Source organism: Diceros bicornis, chromosome 10 (assembly GCF_020826845.1).
Source record: "Diceros bicornis minor isolate mBicDic1 chromosome 10, mDicBic1.mat.cur, whole genome shotgun sequence".
NCBI lineage: Eukaryota > Metazoa > Chordata > Mammalia > Perissodactyla > Rhinocerotidae > Diceros > Diceros bicornis.
In genome coordinates, this window is record NC_080749.1 from 6,131,063 (window position 1) to 6,149,174 (window position 18,112).

The window sequence follows — 18,112 nt, forward strand, 5'->3', positions numbered from 1 at the left end:
GCCCAGGGCACTGGAGCCACAGCCATCTTTTCTCCCTGGGACTCATCTCGTCTCCCCCGCCCAGGGCCCCACCTGCTCTGTCCCGTGGGTTCCTGCCCCCTACGTGTCAGAGACGCCCCCTCACTCAGTCTTGTGGGCTTGGCTCTAATAAGTTCCCATTCTCAGGAAACTCCCAGATCAGGCAGTACCTGGCTGAGCTGTAGAGTCAGGCAACCTGGGCTCATGGTCCTGAATGCCCCTCATCCAGCTGGATGGAGGCCCTGCATGGTCACTTAGGCCCTCTGAGACTCATTTGCCCCATCTGTAAACTATAAGGTTGTGGGAGGATTCTGGGTAAAGTGCTGAATACAGAGCAGACACTCAGTAAATGCCCCAGGAAAGAGGAATGTGAGAGGTGTTAAAGGCCCTACACTAGGGGATTCCCACCTTAGGGGATGTGGGCCTTGGGCTCAGTTTGTCGCCAATGCCCTGGAAACCTGGGCCGAGTACATCTGTGCATGGTGAGTGTTGCAACAGCCCCGGGAGCCTCTGGAGCTCTGAGGCTTTGTGATTTGGGGGTAGCTGTCCCCAGGCCTCATCCCATGGCCTCCAGCCCAGGGTCTCCAGGCTTTGACAAGGACCCTGAAAGGCAGAAGGCAGAAGGTAGAGGGTGGCAGGACCCTGAGGGAGGTGGTCTTGGCTCTTTCACTCCCCTCTCAGGGCCCGACAGAGACCCTGGCCTCCAGTCTTGGTGAATGTTCATTGATGAGAGAATAGCGTTGCTCTCAGGGGCTATAGAGATGCTCCAAAATACCTGATAACTCTGGAGGACTTGGCTGAGAATGGGCTCCTCTAGAACTTTTCTGAAGCTCTACCCTCCTCTTCCAGTCTGGGAAACTTCTTGAAATAAGTTCTTTAAGTTTATAATCCACAACAAGGACCTCCAGGAGCTCAGCTGGGCAGCTGCAGAGATTCAAGGACTCATTTGTTTGCAGAGGTTTGCCAAGTTCATCCGGGTGGGGGACTGTGCTGTGAGCCATGGGTCCACCGCCTCTAGGGGAAGAGGGGGCTCTCCATGGGCTCGAGCCTGAGATGGGGAGCACAGGGCTGAGGGAGCTGGAGGAGGGGCTCTGCACACAGGCTTCCTGGGGAGGTGAGTCACAAAGCTGAGCTTGAGTCACAAAGATTTCAGAAGAATTATCCAGGGGATGGCGAGGGAGGAAGAGAAGAGGTGGAGAAGAGGGACTTGGCAGAGGAAAGGAGGCGTGTCCGAACATGAAGCTGCTGAGTGTGGGTGCACCTCTGTGTGCACGTGTGCACGCGTGTGTGTGTGTGTGTGTGTGTGTGTGTGAAAGTGGGGTCTTGGGGTGGGAGGCGGCAGAATTGGCAGGCGGGGAGGCTCCAGTGTTGGGCAGGGGCCTGGATTGATGGGCAGGGGCTATGTCTGTCTTGTTTTCTGGCGTGTCCCCTGTGCCCAGCTTGTTCAACAGTATCTGTGGATGAAGAAATGGGAGGATTGGGTGTTTTCCAGACCCTGGGGAGCCATAGAAGACCCCTGTGTTGGCTGCATGGTCACTTAGGCCCTCTGAGCCTCATGCAGTGGGGAGCATGGAGATAGCCTACACTTTCCCAGAAGCCACTCTCCCTCAGCCCATGACCCCGCTCATCCATGAGCCTTCCCAGATGCAGAGGGCCCCACGTGGGGCAAGAAGCCGGGGTTTTTATCAAAGGCCCACCCTCCTGCCAGGCTCTGGCTGCTACCTGGGCAGGGAGAGGGCAGCAGGAGGCCAGAAGTACAGAGGACAGGCAGTGAGGGGCCAGGAGAAGGTCTATCCAGGCAGGATCTTTTAATTTGCAATTGACAGAAACCCAATTAAATTGTCTTAGTGACAAAAGGGAGTGCATTGGATCCTAAAACTGAAAGTCCAAGACAAGATGGCTCAGGCAAGGCCAAGTCCAGAGGCTTGGAGGATGTCACCAGCAGAATCTTCACACTTGGAGGCCTGGCCTTGCTCTGGGCACACTCCTCTCGAGCAGGTGGCACAGAGGGGCCCACAGCACAGCCCTAATGGGTTCTTAGCACCTGTGACCTCTTCACCTAGTCATCCATAGAGATCCGCCCAGAAGATCCTGATTGGCCACGTATCAGCCCTGCCACAGTGGCGACCAGTCTGATTGGCCAACCCAGGTCACATTGCTGTGCAGGTAAGAAGGCAGTTGGTGAAGAGCAGTGCCTGGAGGCTGGGAGAGGAAGTGCCTCAGGCAGACAGAAACCACAGGTGGGCCCACGCTTTGGGACAGGACCCTCAGAAGCATAGTCACGTCCTTTAGAAAATGGAACACAGGACTTGGGGACGTTTCCATGTTTTCAAGACCTGGGAAATGTGTATTTAAAGGCAAACAGGGAAGCTTGATCATGTAGAGATGTCCTTCTATCTAGCAATACACTCAGAGAGAAGAGGAATGCATGATTTGCGGGCAGAAGAAAAAGAAACTGAGCTGAGAAACAAACAGAAAATTCAAATTTTCTAAAAAGGTCCAGAAGTGAACAGTGAGTAAAAACACCCCATGTGACCTGAGAAATGTCCCCAGAGCCCAGCAGTCCCAAGACCACAATTTAGAAGTCCCCACTCTAGAACTGCGATTTCCAGCACTTAATGTTAAGCACCGAGTTTGAGCTTGCATTTTGCAAATCATTTCCTCCATTATTTTCTTTTCCACAGAGACGCAGGGAGTTGCCCTCCTTCTGCGGTATCTTATGGTGGCTGGTTTCCTTCCATCTTTTTAAGATAATGCATTTCCATTTAGCTTGTGCTGTCTTCTGGGATTAATTAGTGACTGCACAAGTTACACGAGGTGTAGGTGCCCAGCACCTCTTGACAGACGGCAGCTGGAGAAAAATGGGAAATGATTGCAGAGATGGTAATTATGATTTTCTGGTTGTCAGAAGTTTATGGAATGCCTCCAGGGTTGAAGATCCCCCTAAGTTCTTGGGGCCCCAGAGCCTTGTGGCTGGGCAGCACCATGCATCCTCCTTCCAAACCCTGGCTGGAAATGGCATTTCCTGTTACATGGAAGGTGAGGGGAAAAAAAGAAAAAGAAAAGAAAGTTGATTTATATGCAAGACTCTTGCTCTATAATTATGGTCTAGAATTAATTGAATACCCTGTAGCTTTTTGTACTGTATATGCTAATGATGACCAAAAATGGATTCTCCTCTATATTTCTTTATTAACTTATCTTAAAGTGACATATTGTGAATAACAACCTCCTGTACTGCTGGCCTAGGCAACTTTATAATTTGCAATTCAAGCTGTTTATTCTATTCAATTTGTTTAGGTAATTTATTTTTCTAGGAAGGAAAAAAAAAGACCTAAATTATAGGAACCAACAGTCCCTGTTGCTGGGAAGTGCTGGGATCTGGAGTGAATAAATATTCCTGAAATGAGATGATCGTGACCTCGTGTGGGGAGCTCGGTGAGTGGACCTGCAAGTTTTATTTTATGGGTGATATTGAATTAATTTAATTCTGGAATGTCAGTGCTCTGCCTGGTAATTAGCCCTGTGGAGGTTTCTCTGGGTACGAGCTCCAGTGACGGGCAGGGTCATGCCCGGGGCCCACATCACCGCCTCGCAGAAGTGGACACTGACCCAGGGTGGCCAGTCCCTCTGGGATGACAGTCTGGGGGTTCTCACCTTGTCCTCTCACTGTTCCAGCCCCCTCTCCCCTGAGAGGTAGATGCAGGGATCAGGCCGAGGGAGGTCAATATAGCATCTTATTTCTTGCCATATTACACTGTATTGTGATTTTATTATATAATCTACTTATTAGTTCTCGGCTACGGGAAAAGTTAACTTTTTATGTCCTGCTCTGGGGGCATCTTAGCACCTGGTCCCCAAATCAGATAGTTTCTGCCCAAGCCGCAGCTGCCCTCCCCCAGGGGGTCCAGCCTTGCTAAAAGCAGGACAGAAGAGACTTCCTCTGCAGGCTCTGGTCACACCCCTGGACCCACGAGCCCCCAGTTTTTCCCTGGGGGAGGAGGGGGTGAGGCTCTGGCCAGCAGTCTCTCCTTTTGTCCCCACAGTGAGCATTTTAAGCCTTCTCCAGGCCTATAGCTCCCGCTTCTTTATGTTACTCCCCTGTCTCAGCTCATGGTGGACTACCCTTCTGCTGGGTAGCTGGAAGACTTTATCAGACAGAGATTCCCTGCTCCCCCAGCGAGTTAACAAATTGACCCGTGTCCCTACTCTTCCCTTCTCCTCTCCTTCCTCGGCCTCCCTGCCTCCCTCCCTCCCTTCTTCCTCAGCGGAGATGCCCCACTGCTCAGTGCCAGACCCTCCACCTTCTGCTCCTCTGCAGCCCTTCCTGCCTCCCCGGGGCCTGACTCCTCCACTCCATCCCTTCTCCGTCCCCCACAGCATTTAAATCCACTCAAACCCACTAACATTTAGAAAATTCTGCTTTGACTCATCTGTCTCCAGCTACCACCCTCCATCTGGCCTCCATTTCACCGCTGTGGTGTTTCTCTTCTCCTGTCTTTGCTTTCATCCATCGAAGTTGGCGCCTGGCCTCATCCCTCCACTAAAACGCTCTGGCCAATGGCCTACGTGGCCTCCTGACTGTTGCACGGGCCATTCTCAGTCCTCCTCTTATTGAGGCCTCAGCTTTTGTCCCTCTGAGAGCGGAGTACAGCATAGTAGTTAGGAGATGGGGTCACAACCTCTCTGTGCCTCAGTTTTGTCATCTGCAGAAAGAGATAATAATAGCACACATGGAGTGCTTAGAATACTATCCGGCATCTCGTAAGCACTCAGTAACTGCTCCGTTATGATTACTGACCACTCTCTCCTAAACTGCATACTTGTGCACTGTCTCCTGGACGTATCTGGATTCTGATCTTTCCTCGTCAATGCTGAGTTCCTCACCTTCCCCAGGCGCCTCCTTCTGCAGCGTTCTCTCTCTTCGTGAATGGATCCATTGGACGCAAGGCTGCCAAAGCCAGAAGCCTAGGTCTGGCTCTTGACCCTGCCTTCTCCTTTAGCACCCAGGGCTGATCAGTAACAAACCCCCTTCTAGAACTTTCTTACTATTTGTCAACTCTGTCTACTCGTCTTCATCTTCACTGCCAGTACCTGAGAGCACACGGCCACTGTGTCCTGACCCGCCTCTTGATTTTTTCAGGAGAGAGGGAGAATCTCCCTCTGCCCTTTTCCTTAAGGTTCTTATGTCTGGCCAAATAATTAACAAGACAGGTTAGCAGGAGAAAATAATACCAAGTTTAATAACATGTATACATGGGAGAAACTCAGAAATGAGCAACTCGTCCCTCTGTCTAAGCTGCTTGCTTAAGTATTATAGCTAAAGGCGAGGAAGGTATTGGGGGTGGGTAATGGTTTGGGACTCCAGAGAGCAAGAAGACAATTCTTTTCAGGGTCATCTATAGATAATGTGGTCAGGGAGAGACAGAGTTTTTTGATAAAACGGGGCTTGGTGACCCTCCCATTGTAACATCTATTTTACATTATCATTACAGCCATCATGATAGAAGATCTGTTCCAGGAAGGAGCCACCATGTCAAATTCTTTAGGCAGTTAGTGGGGGAGGTCAAATGTCCCTCAGAGAAAACAATCAAGGTAAAGAGATCTATTTCAGGGAGGCCAAATCTTGATCTCCCACAAATTCAAATCCGTTTTCTGGAGTGGCCTTTCTGGAAACAGACGCATGATTGTGCCGGTGTGCTGCGAGAACTCTTCAGCGGCACCCGCTGCTCCTGAGAGGAAGGAGACATTCTCTGGAGGCCATGCAAGGCTCCGTGTGACATGCCTCTCTGCTTCTGCAGCCTCAGGCTGCTCCATTGTCCCTCACACCTGCCCTGGGTGTAGCCACCCTGAGCTGTTTGCAGTCACTGAACATACCTTGTTGTTGGAAATGTGACTCAGACCTGGGGTGAAAATACAATAGACCCAGCCGAGACACACCCAAAGAAAGTAGGATCAGAGAGAACACCTGCACTGGCCCTGTTTTATGGAGACTTCCTGGAGGCCCCACACACTATCTCCACAATTTGTGGAACTCACCGTCAGGCTCGCTTCTGCCTGCAAGGGAAGCGAGGAAGGGTGACTGTGCGCCAGCGAAAAGTCAGAGTTGTTATGAGTGGAAACTCATAACAGGCGCTCTCGGCCTGGTCCATGGGTCCTGCCAGGTGACTGTTTGGGGGCCTGTCCCCGGTGCATGGAGCACCAGGGCTGGGACCTCTTACTGCGGTTCCTGCACCTATGTGCCCTGACCCACTTCCCATGTCCACCGGGCGCAGGCTCCTTCCCCTCAGACGTTCTCTGGGTCCTCTCCTGACGGCCCTGCCCTACTCCCCAGGGAAGGACCCCCATCTGGCCTGCGGGAAGGCGTCTGGCTTCAGATGTTTGTGTTGGGTGGGAGTCGGGTCTGGCCCCTACGCTTCCCCAAGGGGTTCTCATGAAGCCCCTTTCACTTGGCTTGAGGTGAAGGAAGAAAAAAATGCATCAGCACTTCAAAACAAGTCCTTCTCTAGAGAAATCTTCCAAATCTCTCATCTCTCTCACTCCATCTCCTGGGCCCCCCTTATGCACCTACCTTGAGGTGAGCAATGGCTGTTGATTGCTGAGTTGCCCCTTCCTGAAGGAGTGCTGCACAGAAGGGGGGAGCTATAAGCCTGTGGGATGGACCGGTCACGGCTGGGACAGCCTCCCCAGGTTCTAGGAGTCGCGCTCTGTTGTTTCCTCAGCCAGCAGCCAGCGGCCAGCACGGGAGGGAGAGGGACTGAGTTAGACCCTGGACCTTCTGAGGTACCCTTGTTAGTGGTGGAACATGGCCACAGGCTCAGCCCCGGTCAGGCCCTGCTGCTGAGCTCAAGGAATTCAGTGAATCTGGTGGAAACAGAATGCAAGCTGCAAATGTCATTTAAAATTTTCTCATAGCCACATTAACAAAAAAGTAAAAAGAAACAGGCAAAATCAATTGTAATAATATATTTTATTTAACCCAATATATCAAAAATTTTATTTCAACTTGTCATAAATATAAAAGTTATTAATGAGATATTTTACATATACATATATACATATTTTGCACTAAGTATCTAAATCCAGCGTGTGTCTACACTCACGGCACATCTCTGTGCACCATGTCACACTGCAGGCTCATCAGCCATTGTGTCTAGTGGTGTGGGTCTGGCTGGCCAGCTTCTAGATTTTGCTCATGAGAGGAGCCTCATGCCCTGGTCTCCGTTCCGTGGGCTCTAAGGGAGGCAGTGCGGCCCACAGGCTGGTTGGGAGCAGTGACGTAGGTAAGTGTGCGTGGTAACATTGAGACAGTCACTAAGGTGGTTCTTTGCCAGATTTTTGTTGTATTTGTTTCCGTCCTGTGTGCTCCCTCCACGGGCTCTTTGTTGCCTCCAGGCAACAGAAAATAGAAGCCACAATCACTGAGAGAGAACAGAGATGTCAGTTGCATTTCTAAATATTAATAGCTACATTTTTTTGAGTGATTCTTCAGTGCTTGATACTTCTGAGTACTTTACTGTATTATCTCATGATTATTATCCTCATTTTATAGATGTGGACATTGAAACACAGAAAGGTTCACCAATTTACCTGAGGTCACACAGCAGTTAAGTGGAGCAGATGGAAATTGAAACTTGGCAATCTGGCTTCCTTTCTACACCTCCTATCAAATCTCATAAGACAATCCTCTTTCTTAAATCTCATAAAGACAATCCTCTTTCTGGCTAAAGCACTTCATGTTGAGGGAGAAAAGATTTGTGCAGTTCCTAGCTTTTGGATATCTGAAAAGAGTTCCAAGGGGTAACAGCCCCAAAGATGCTAAGTCTAGACCAGAAAAGGTGTAGAGGAGGGAAGAGGAAGAAGGCATAAAGCGTCCTTTCCCCAGTACAAAGATGAAAGTCAACAGGCTGCAAACTCAAGCGAGTTGAGTGGATAGAAACCCACATGAGTCTGGGGCATCCCAGGGCAAGAGGTGTGCGCCGGGCCACCGGCCTCGGGCACAGGTGTGGATGGGAGTTAGCGGGGGAGGGAGGGGTCTGGGCAGGGGGCAGGAGGCAGCCTCACTAACTTGTGCTCAGCCCCCATGGTAAGGGGCAACTCGAAGACCCCACCCACCAGGGCAGAATGGAACCCGCCCATGGAGGGCTGGGATTGGGCTGGGGGACTCCAGAGAACGTGGGGTAGCGAAAGGCAGTGGTGAGCTCTGACCGTCTCGCCAGAGGCAGCCAGCAGGGGTGGTCCCAGGCTGAGCAGAGGCAGATGGCCAAAGGAATGTTCCCTGCTTCCTGAGAGGCATGCGGAGAGCCCAGAGGCCCCGCCCACCAAGCCTAGATGCCACCGTGGGACCTGCGGTGCCTGAGGTTGAGCCTTGTTTTCCGCTGTTAACAGTTAATGGAGATAAGTTTTGGCTCTGCAGCTCCAAGCAAGGTAGGTCACAGGGCCTGCTGGGCTGTGCTGGATGCACGTCCTGTGAAACTGGGGAACGTGGTCCAAGGAGCTTCACGGCATTAAGGGGTGCTGGACCCCGACCCCCACACTTGGGGTGGGCCAGCTCCTGCACTGGAGTCTCACTGGCTGTAGCAGAGAGGTCCCTGTGTAGGGGGGCTGTCTCTGGTCACCCCATCCCCACCCCTGGCTGAAGATGCCCAGAGAGGGAAGGAGAGAGGGAGAGAAGATGAGAGAGAAGGGGGAGAATGAGAATGAATGTTTTTTTTTTTCTCCTTAAAGGGTCAATCACCCGAATAACACTTGGGCCAGGAGAGGGCAGGAATGGAAGAAAACATTTCTGATGCTTGTTCATCCTGAAATACCTGGGTCAGACTGTTGACTCTGTGGATGCTGCCAGAATTCATCTCAGAGAGAGGCAAGCACAGAGAAATATTCCAACCTAGCGGAACCATCACGAAACCTGCACTCCACAGGTCAGTCTCCGAAGTGCGTGTGCATGTGTGTGCGTGCATATGTGCATGTGGGTCCCTTCAGCAACATGACAGCCCTGGGGTAAGGCCCATCCCGTCCTCCCGAGGCTCAGGCAGCACCTGTTGAAGGGGCTGCAGGCACCCCAGGCGCAGACAGAGTGCCCACTGAGCCCTCGCACTGCCTGATCTGAGTCTTTCTACCCGCAGAGTGGGCATTGTGATCCCCACTTAAGAGATGAAGAAACCAAGGCTCAGAGAGGTGAAGGAACTTCTCCAGGATCACATGTACTTGCAGGGACAGCCAGGGTTTACCCCACGTTTCTCTGTAAAGTCCATGTGTTTCCTTCTGCCTCACACTGTCATCCCAAGTCCAAAAAGGCAAAGACTCAGAGCCATGTCTATAGTTACATGTGTCCAGGGCTGCAATCCTCGGAAGTGGACAGTCTCTTCATTCAGGAGTTGCTCTGCAGAAGTTGGTTTCCATTTCCTCTGGCTGAGCCAGGGCCAGCGGAGCGTAGGGACGGGGCTTCCGTGTCCTTGCTCTGCTGTGTGCTCTGATGGCTGCGTGTGGCCTGGCCCACAGTAGCTGCTGCTACAAAACAGGCTGCGTTTTAAATTCCCCATAGGCAGCAGGGAGGGCCGGGCGGGGAGCGTGTCCCCCGGGGCTCACAGAGGTGCTGAGGAGTGCCCCCAGTCTTCACCAGGCTGCTGATGTCAGAGAGCATGAAGGGCTAATTTCATGGCTGATGAAACTCTCTGGACACGGGGCTTCACAGACAAATGAGAGCACTGCTCTTCTCCTTTCACTGTAGCATTTATTTTCTCCTTTCCCTGAGAGAGGGACCTGTTCCAGCCTCCCTCAGTCCTGGCCCCTGCAGCTGTGCGAGGGAGGGTCAGGGCTTTTGTGATGCAAGTGCAGGCGCCTGAGGGGTGAAGTAGCTGGTTCAGGGGTGTCTGCACGCCCCCCACGCGGGAGGCAGGGCGGGCCATGCTCCCTGCAGGGAGCAGGCGGGGCTGTGCAGGAGGCTGGTGGGCAGTTCTCTGTAGCTCTGAAGAATGCTCCCTGTCGTCCTGAAGGAGTGTGTCCTGATTGGGTTTGAAACCATGGGACTTGGTCTGATGGAGAAATGATCTCGTCAGCCTGTTTCTCCTCATGGCCTTCCCCAGCCCACTCTGCTTTGCAGCGAATTCTGCAGGATGCAGCTCTCCCATGGCCTGCTCCGGGAGGCCTCCTGGGGTGCTCCGGCCACAGGCGTCTCCTCCTCCCAGAACCCTATCCGAGACCGGCTCTCCTCACTGCTGGCCCTTTCCCACGGCCAGGCTCTGACATGTCAGGAGGTTCTCACTGGGACACCCCTGTTTGCCCCATAGTGGAGACGAGGAAACTGAGGTTCTGTCTGTTGGGTGTGGTCTCCACCTGCCAATTGATGGAGCCTGGTGGAGCTGAGTCCAGCACCCATCCGTTCCGGCTCACGTGACTTAATTTCTCACAGGCCATGTTTTTACCTGAGCACCTCGGCATGTTTGGTTTTTCCCTCTAATTACACTAGAAGCTTCTTGGGAGCAGGTAGCGTATATTTTTTCTCTTGCACCCTCCCCTAAGTATGAAATGTAGACACACACGTCCATGGAAGAGAGAACATACATACACATACACAACACACAAAGAGCTGCCCACAGATAAACACACACAAGATGTACACAGAATACACACATGAACCCACAACCACACGGTTGCATATATGGGTCCAAATCCACATGCAAGGCTATGCGTGCGTGCCATCTGCCTGCAGAGCACACACAAATGTAGTCACTTATGTACACTCCCCGAGACACAGGCCTGATAAGGAAAGAAAGTTGTAAAGGGATTTTGGCAGAGAGCAGGACAGTGACTTGACCAGGGGCCACCTTGTGCATCCTGGGCTTGGCTGACATGCGGTTCCTCCACCACCTCCGGGGCTGGCACGCGCGTGCGGCCCGGCTCTGGAATCATGGTCGCTGGCCTGTGCATCAGACCAGTGCCAGGAACTCTCCCAGCCTCAGTGTCCCCTTCTGTCACATGTGGCCAGCCTGCCCTGCTCATGGATGGTTGTGAGCATTAGATGAGAGAACGGACGTACAATGTTCGGTTCACAAGAAGCAGAGCTTCCATTTCTCCCTGAACAAGGAGTCTTACTATTCAGAAAGGCGATGGGGAGGCTCGCACGGTGGTCAGCTGGCCAAGAAAGGTGCCTTTGTGGGTCCCAGGCTGGAAAACAGCGGCAGAAATGGGGACTGAGAGATTTTCACAAATTGACATGTAAAAAAATTAAAATTGTATCACTTATTACATTTTTTCCTTATTTTAAAGGTAAGATACAATCCATTTTAAACATTTTAGAAAACACAGAATCATACTAAGAAGAATATTTTTAAAAAGTACCCAGGACCCCCCGCCACGCCTATCCCTGCCCTGTCATCCATTGATTCACTCAACAACCTTTACGAGAATTGACTGCGCTGGTCCTGTTTTAAGCCCTGGGGTCCAGCATGAGCGAGACAGGAAACATGTCCACGACGCAGGTCCTGGGGGAAGAGGGACTGGCCACAGGCAGGCCAGCAGATAAAGAGCTGCTCCTCCTGAGGGCTCTCCTCGCTGTGACTGCAGTTACCTCACACACACACACGTGTGTGGGGAGCCTGCAGGTTAATATGTGTGTGGGCTTCTGGGTGTGTCTGTGAGGTGTGTCCGGGTGAGACTAACACATGACTCCACAGCCTGAATGAAGCAGACGTCCTCCATGCGGGTGGGCCTCATCCGTCCGCTGAGGGCTTGGGCGCAAGGAAAGGCCCAGCCAGGGAGGCATGCTCTTCTGCCTGACCGGCTCTGGCTGGATTTTGGTCTCTTGCCTTCGGACTCAGACTCGGACTGGAACTTACACCATCGGTTCTGCCGGTTCTCAGGCCCGAGGACTGCAGGCCTTGGCACCTCTTGGCCTCCATGATCACGTGACACGATTCCTCATAGCAATCCTCTATAATAAATAATCTTTATATAATCACCTGAGCTGATTCCTTATCAAAAAATTTTTTATAGGAAATCTATCTGTCCATCTCTCTGTATCTATCATGTATCTATCTATCTATCTATCTATCTATCTATCTATCTATCTATCTATCCATCCATCTACCCATTGATTGGTTCTGCTCCTCTGGAGAACCCTCACTAATGCAGGGAGGAAACTGTCTTTTGAAGGAAACCACTTGGGCAACAGGTGAAGGCCCTGGTTCGTGGGCGTGAAGGAGGGGCCGGGAGCCCTCATGAGTGTCAGGAGCGGGCAGGGGCAGAGCAGCACCTCCCACGACAGCCTCCCTGGCCGGTGCCCTGTGTGGCTTGGCCGCATTACATTTGCTCTAAGAGCCCAGGGGCGAGTCTCTTTCCTTTGCAGTGTCTACACTGCAGAAAGGGATGTGCAGTAGCACTGAGTGAAGCCCACACAAACTTATTTATCTGAGGCGCAGTGAACTCACTCCTCGGAAACATGGAAAGTGCTGGCTCGCACTGTTCCAGGATGGCAAGATGAGTTATTGACATTGGCGTCCTGAGAATGAAGCTCTGAGCACTATCTGGGGCCCAGAGGGGTGGGGTCAGCCACACTTTCTTCCCCAAGGTCAGCAGTGGGGAGTGATGTACAGGTCGGGTCTTGACAGGGCTCTGGAATTTTCGATGCTTCCTTAGCCCATGCAGATGTGGTAAAACAAAGTAGAGAGTGGGGAGTGGAGAGGAGGGAGGGGAGCTCCCCAGACTGGAGACCATCCCAAGAGCTGTGTGACCGAGGGCACGTCTCTTTGCCTTTGCCCGCCTGGGTCACTTGGAGCTGGAGAGACAAAGCTCAGCTGGCCCCACAGCATGTGTGCACCAAGCCCCAACCCATGGGTATTTCCAGCCGCTGTCTTAGCGCCACACACTCCATGGACCTTATGCCTTGGGTCCACAAAATCGCCCTCTGCTCCCAGAAAGCACGGTGCTTTCTAAGCCTCCACTCTTTGTCCATGCTGTTCCCTCCACTCGGAGTTCCCTCCCGACTGTCCTCGCTCCTCCTCCCAGCTCCCTCATCTCCTCCTGTCTTCCATATGGTCAAATTCCAGTATTTTTACGTGTGTATGTCCATGTTGCATCCTTACGGAATGGTCCTTGGACCCCCAGACTACCTTCAGCAGCCCACTAAGCCTTGTGTGTGGTTAGAGTAGCTCTGATCACACCGCATTGCAGCTTCCCCTCTTTTTGGATTTTGTAACTAGACTGTGAGCATCTTGAGAACGGGGGCTATTACTCCCTGGAGCTAAGAGGCGTGCAGTATATAATGGGTGACCTGCATTAACCGACAGATCGGCCTCTGACCCCAAACCCTGTCTATGGGTTGGCATCTGTGACTAAGCCACCTCTCCAGAATCAGTACTGCTGTGTGTGTGTGAGTGTGTGTGTGTGTGTGTGTGTGTAGCATTCCTTTGTGTGTGCATGCGTATGAATATGTGATTATGTGGGAACATGTGATTATCTCAAGTGAGTGTGTGCTGTTGAACATGTGTGTTTGTGTGTCAGCTGACGAGTTGTGCAAGTTAGTGTTTCCCTTATAGCAGAATAGGTTTGGTACCATTTCATTCATTAATTCAGCCATCCATCTGTCCATCCATCCATCCATCCATCTACCCATCCGTCCATCCATCTGTCCATCCATCTACCCATCCATCCATCCATCCGTCTTCCATCCATCTATCCATCCATCCATCTATCCATCCATCCACCCGTCTGTCCATCCATCCGTCCATCTGTCCACCCACCCATCCATCCATCCATCCATCCATCCATCCATCCATCCATCCATTCATCAGTCTATCCATCCATCCATCCATCCACTCACCCATCCATCCATCCATCTATCTGTCCATCCATCCATCCATCCAATTATAGCTGAGTCCCTGCTCGATGCTGAACTGTGCTGGGTGCTAGGAAAAGTGCTGTGCATGGGACAGATACCTTCGACCACACTGTTTACATTCTTGGTTTCTAGCTGTGGGTGACTGCAGGTGGTGTGCGGCTACTACCCTGGTGGATTTCATAACCCCAACTCAGCCCTTTGCAGCCCACCCTGGACTCCTGGGGCCAAGATGGAAGGGAGTGAGTAGCAGGAGGACTCCTGCAAGGACTTCCCACCAGCACATCATCCATCCAGGCACTGAGCACTAGTATCTCATCCCCATCAGCCTTGGGTCCCCACAAGCCATGCTCTCACCATGTGACACAGCACGTGCCTGGGGCTCCTCGTGGGAACCTTCTGTCCCTTCTTTCCCAGGTAAGTTTGTCTCCGAGAACCTGCTCACTGCTGGCTCCAATCACCCCCTGTCCACCTCTGTGCGCTCTGGCACTGCACACACATACTCTCTGCTTGGAGGGCCCTGACCCTCATGGGACATGTGCAGACACAGCTGATTCTTTAGAACCAGCTTTTATGGACCATCCCTCCGGAAGCCTTGCCTTCCCCTCTGCTCCCCATCAGAGAGCTCCTTACCCCCATTTCTGCAGAGCAAGCCCACATGGTGCACTTGCTGGGCCAACTAGCCATCGTCCTCCACCTGGCGTCCAGAGGCAGGAGCAGCCACGTGCTTCTCCACTTCCACTGCCTGGACTAGAGTGGGTGCTCACACAAGTTCATCTAACTGAGTTAATGCCCATCAGAGCTCAGGGCCACAGCGCTGGTGCTGGGACTGTAGGTGGCTCCCGGCAGGTGAGGGGGCGTGGGGCTCAGAACCTGAGCACATGTCAGACCACACGCTCGCTGTCCTCGTGGAGCTCGAGCACTGGGGTCACTGGCCCGGCGGGGGCCTGTCTCCTGCACGCAACAGCTGTGCGCCTCACACAAGTTACTCAACTTCCTCGTGCTCAGTTTTCTCCCCTTAAAAACGGACATCACAAGACCCTCCTACAGAGCCACACGGTACAGGGAAGTCCCGTGCTCAGTGAGGTCCTGCACCCTAATGCGTGGCAGTTACTGTCACTAAGAAAGGCGTGCCACCGGGTTCCCCGGCTCCCCACGTGTCCAGCCGCCCCTCTCTTGTCATGTGCATACATCTTTCCCGTCCTGGCCTTCCACACAAATCATTGGCTCGCTCTTGGATTTCTGTGTTTCTCCTTGAGCAGAAAGGACAAAGCTGATTTAAGTGCAGGGAGCCTGTCAGTAGAGTAGAAGCGAGAAATGAGGATGGAAACAATTACAAATTAAAACCTGTCACTTCTGCAGCATCCGCTGCCTGCCCCCCCACCCGGGCCAGCATGATTAAAGTCAGCTCCCTTTCCAGAGGCCTCCATGGGAGTCGGGCGCATGCCCTCCAGCTCCTGTCCTCTCTGGCATCCGCTGCAGGACAGCTCTCCCCTTCCTCGTGGGACTCACCTGGCAGCATTTGTTCATTCATTCATTCAACAAGTGTTTGTAGAGAGCGTAAAAATGCGTCTGGCTGTGTTCCAGGGCCTGGAGACAGAGCCACCATGAAGACCCGATTTGGCTTGACTGGGGATAGTGACAATTAGGCCCTTTCAAGGCCCAGGTGTGACACAGTACTGGCTGTTAAAGCAGGGAGAGCTGTGCAACCCATCTGCAGACACCAAGGTCCCGAGGAAGGCTGGCAGTTTGTGGAAGGCCTGGAGGCAGAGGCCTCGGGCAGGGCAGGGAGGGGACAGAGGGACAGCTGGGAAGAGGAATCCCAGGATAGGTGTGTTGGATGGATGTGGCTGGCAGAATGAAAGATTTATGGGGAGGGGAGTAGCACCAGTGGAAGGAAAAGAGCAGAGCAGGACTGGGGACTGTGCGAGGGAGCCTCCAGACCACAGTGAGATCTGACCAAGTCTCCGCCAGCCCACAGGAGGGGGAAGGGGTTCCACACCAAAGGGGTCTGTACAGGCCCTGCCTGTCCCAGGGCTCCTGTCTGTCCTGGCATCCTGTGTGTCCCAGGGTCCTGCCTGTCCTGGGTACTGTCTGTCCTGGGGTCTTGTGTGTCCTGGGGTCCTGTCTGTCTTGGGGTCCTGGGATCCTATCTATCCCGGGGTCCTGCATTGGTGAAATGGCCAGGCCCTCCCACCTCTGCCATGCTTGGTTATTGGTTGGGGGCAGCTGAGAGAAGAGAGTGACCTTGCCTTGGAAGCTGAGAAGACCTGAAGGAATTAGTGTGGGGGCTGCCAGTGAACCCCACTCATGGCACTGAGTCCTTTCTTGAAGGGGGTCTGAGTGGTGCATATCTGTGTCTGCCACAATAAGAAGTGAGTTTCATTGGGCAAAAAGAGGAGAAGTGCCCCTGCTCCCTTACGGCTCTTGTCCCGGGCCCCAGAAGGTTCTGCAGATGGGTGGATGGGAGGCTAGGCAGGAGCACAGTGGCCGTGCAGCCTGGGGCTGCCCAGAGTCAGGGAGGCGGGACCCCGGGGTCCTCACCCCACTGTGGGGCTCCTGCTGCAGGAGGTACCTGGAGTTCATGGGAAGAAGTCTTGGGTGCCTCCCAGATTCACGGCCTGCCGTGGGGTGCTGGACGGTGGGCTGGTCAGGGAAGCAGGCATCCCAGGGCTCCTGTATAGGTCATGGATGAGGGGACAGGTCTGTGCAGACAAGGCCATCGGGACCTCCCAGGCTGAGATGCTTTGGGTTGGAATAGGTGCTATTGTGGAGTTTCTGTTAATTACATTGAAAATAAAATGTAGTGAAAATACTTAGTTCTTATTTTAGACATGGGGGTGGTGGGAAAAGGGAAGTATGCCACCTGTCATTATTCCTTGGAACCAACGCCCTGGGAAGCTGAGGGAACACGTGTGCTGACCAGTGAGGTGTTGAGACCCAGGCCAGATTAGAAGGAGAAACTGCCCACTGCAGGTGGTGCAGCTCGGCCCACAGCGACGGTGGAGTCGCGCCTGTTCCACCGGCCCTGCCACAGTCATAGCTGTAAACTCTGCACACAGCGTCGGAACAACCACGGGAAGGTACGGGAGAGCGACCAGAAGCAGGTGGACCCTGGGGGGCTTTGGAAGGAGGGAGACGTGGGCAGGCCCCAGCCCTTCCCTTCACCAACTGCAGCCTGGCAGCGGCGTGAGCCACCGGGACAGGAACCCAGAGCCTCACTGGCTTGAGGAACTAGGGGTGGACTTGGGGAGACCACAGTGAGGAGAGAGCCTGGGAGGGGCCCCAAATTCTGTAGATGAACTGCCCAGATCTCCGGCTGACCCCCAGACCACACAGCAGTCCAGCTGAGGCTAAAAGAGCTGAGCAGAGATTTCGTGGTCACCCAGCACAGGAGGGCCAGCTTTGTCAGTGTGACCCAACCAAGCTGACTGCCTGCTTAAAAATTCGATATTGTGGGAGAAAGTGGGTGCAGAGGAGGAGGAAACGTCACACTGGGGGGCCACTTAGGGACGTGGGGTGCTGAGCTTGGAGGGGAGCAGGGCGGGGAGGTGGAGTGGTGGCGTCCACTACTCACAACATCACCAGGTGTGATGGGAGCAGACACACTGCGTGGCCCCAGGGGTGCGGTGGGCTCTCTGAGTTACAAGCAGACAGTTCTCAGCTCCACAGAAAGAAACGTTTGCTAAGAAGGAGTCTTGTCCATTGAACCATCATTGGAAGGAGCCGCCCCCTCACCCCCACCCCGCCCCATCACTGGAGGGATTCAAGGAGAAGTTCAGTGACATTTCAGGGGTCTCATTGCAGGGAGCACAGGGGCAGGAGGAAACGGAGACATACATACAGGGCGGGCTCTGGGATCAGGCGGCCCAGGGTTTGAGTCCCAGTCCAGCTGCAGATACTTCATCCTTGACCAAGAGAAGTTTGCTTTCTCAGCGCTTGGATCTCCCGGGCCTGGGACACGGGCCGTGCTCAGCGAGGGGCTGGACGGAGGGGCAGCTGCAGGTATGCAGAAGCAACGCCACTGGCCTGATGCTGCTGCTGACTCCTGCGTGGTCCCCCTCAGTCAGTGCTCTGGGTCCCTGCCTGGATGGTGGGCATCGACTCTCGGGACCTCCCGGGGACTGGTGAGGTGACACCCAAGTGCCTGACCAGCGAGAGGACCCAGATCTCCCACCTCCCAGCCAGCCTGCCTGCTGCACCCAAGACGGTGCTCCTGGGGGCCCGCCTGGAGGAGCTGCCCACCCAAGGCCCCGCCAC

The 18,112-nt window shown here is 53.4% G+C and overlaps 1 long non-coding RNA gene across 1 annotated transcript; it reads left to right on the plus strand.

Moving 5' to 3' along the window:
• Positions 1–8,251: 8,251 nt before the first annotated feature.
• LOC131410484 (uncharacterized) lies at positions 8,252–9,594 on the plus strand. Its single transcript, XR_009221262.1, has 3 exons — positions 8,252–8,445; positions 8,746–8,939; positions 9,144–9,594. It is a non-coding gene; the product is annotated as an uncharacterized LOC131410484 (long non-coding RNA).
• Positions 9,595–18,112: the final 8,518 nt, after the last annotated feature.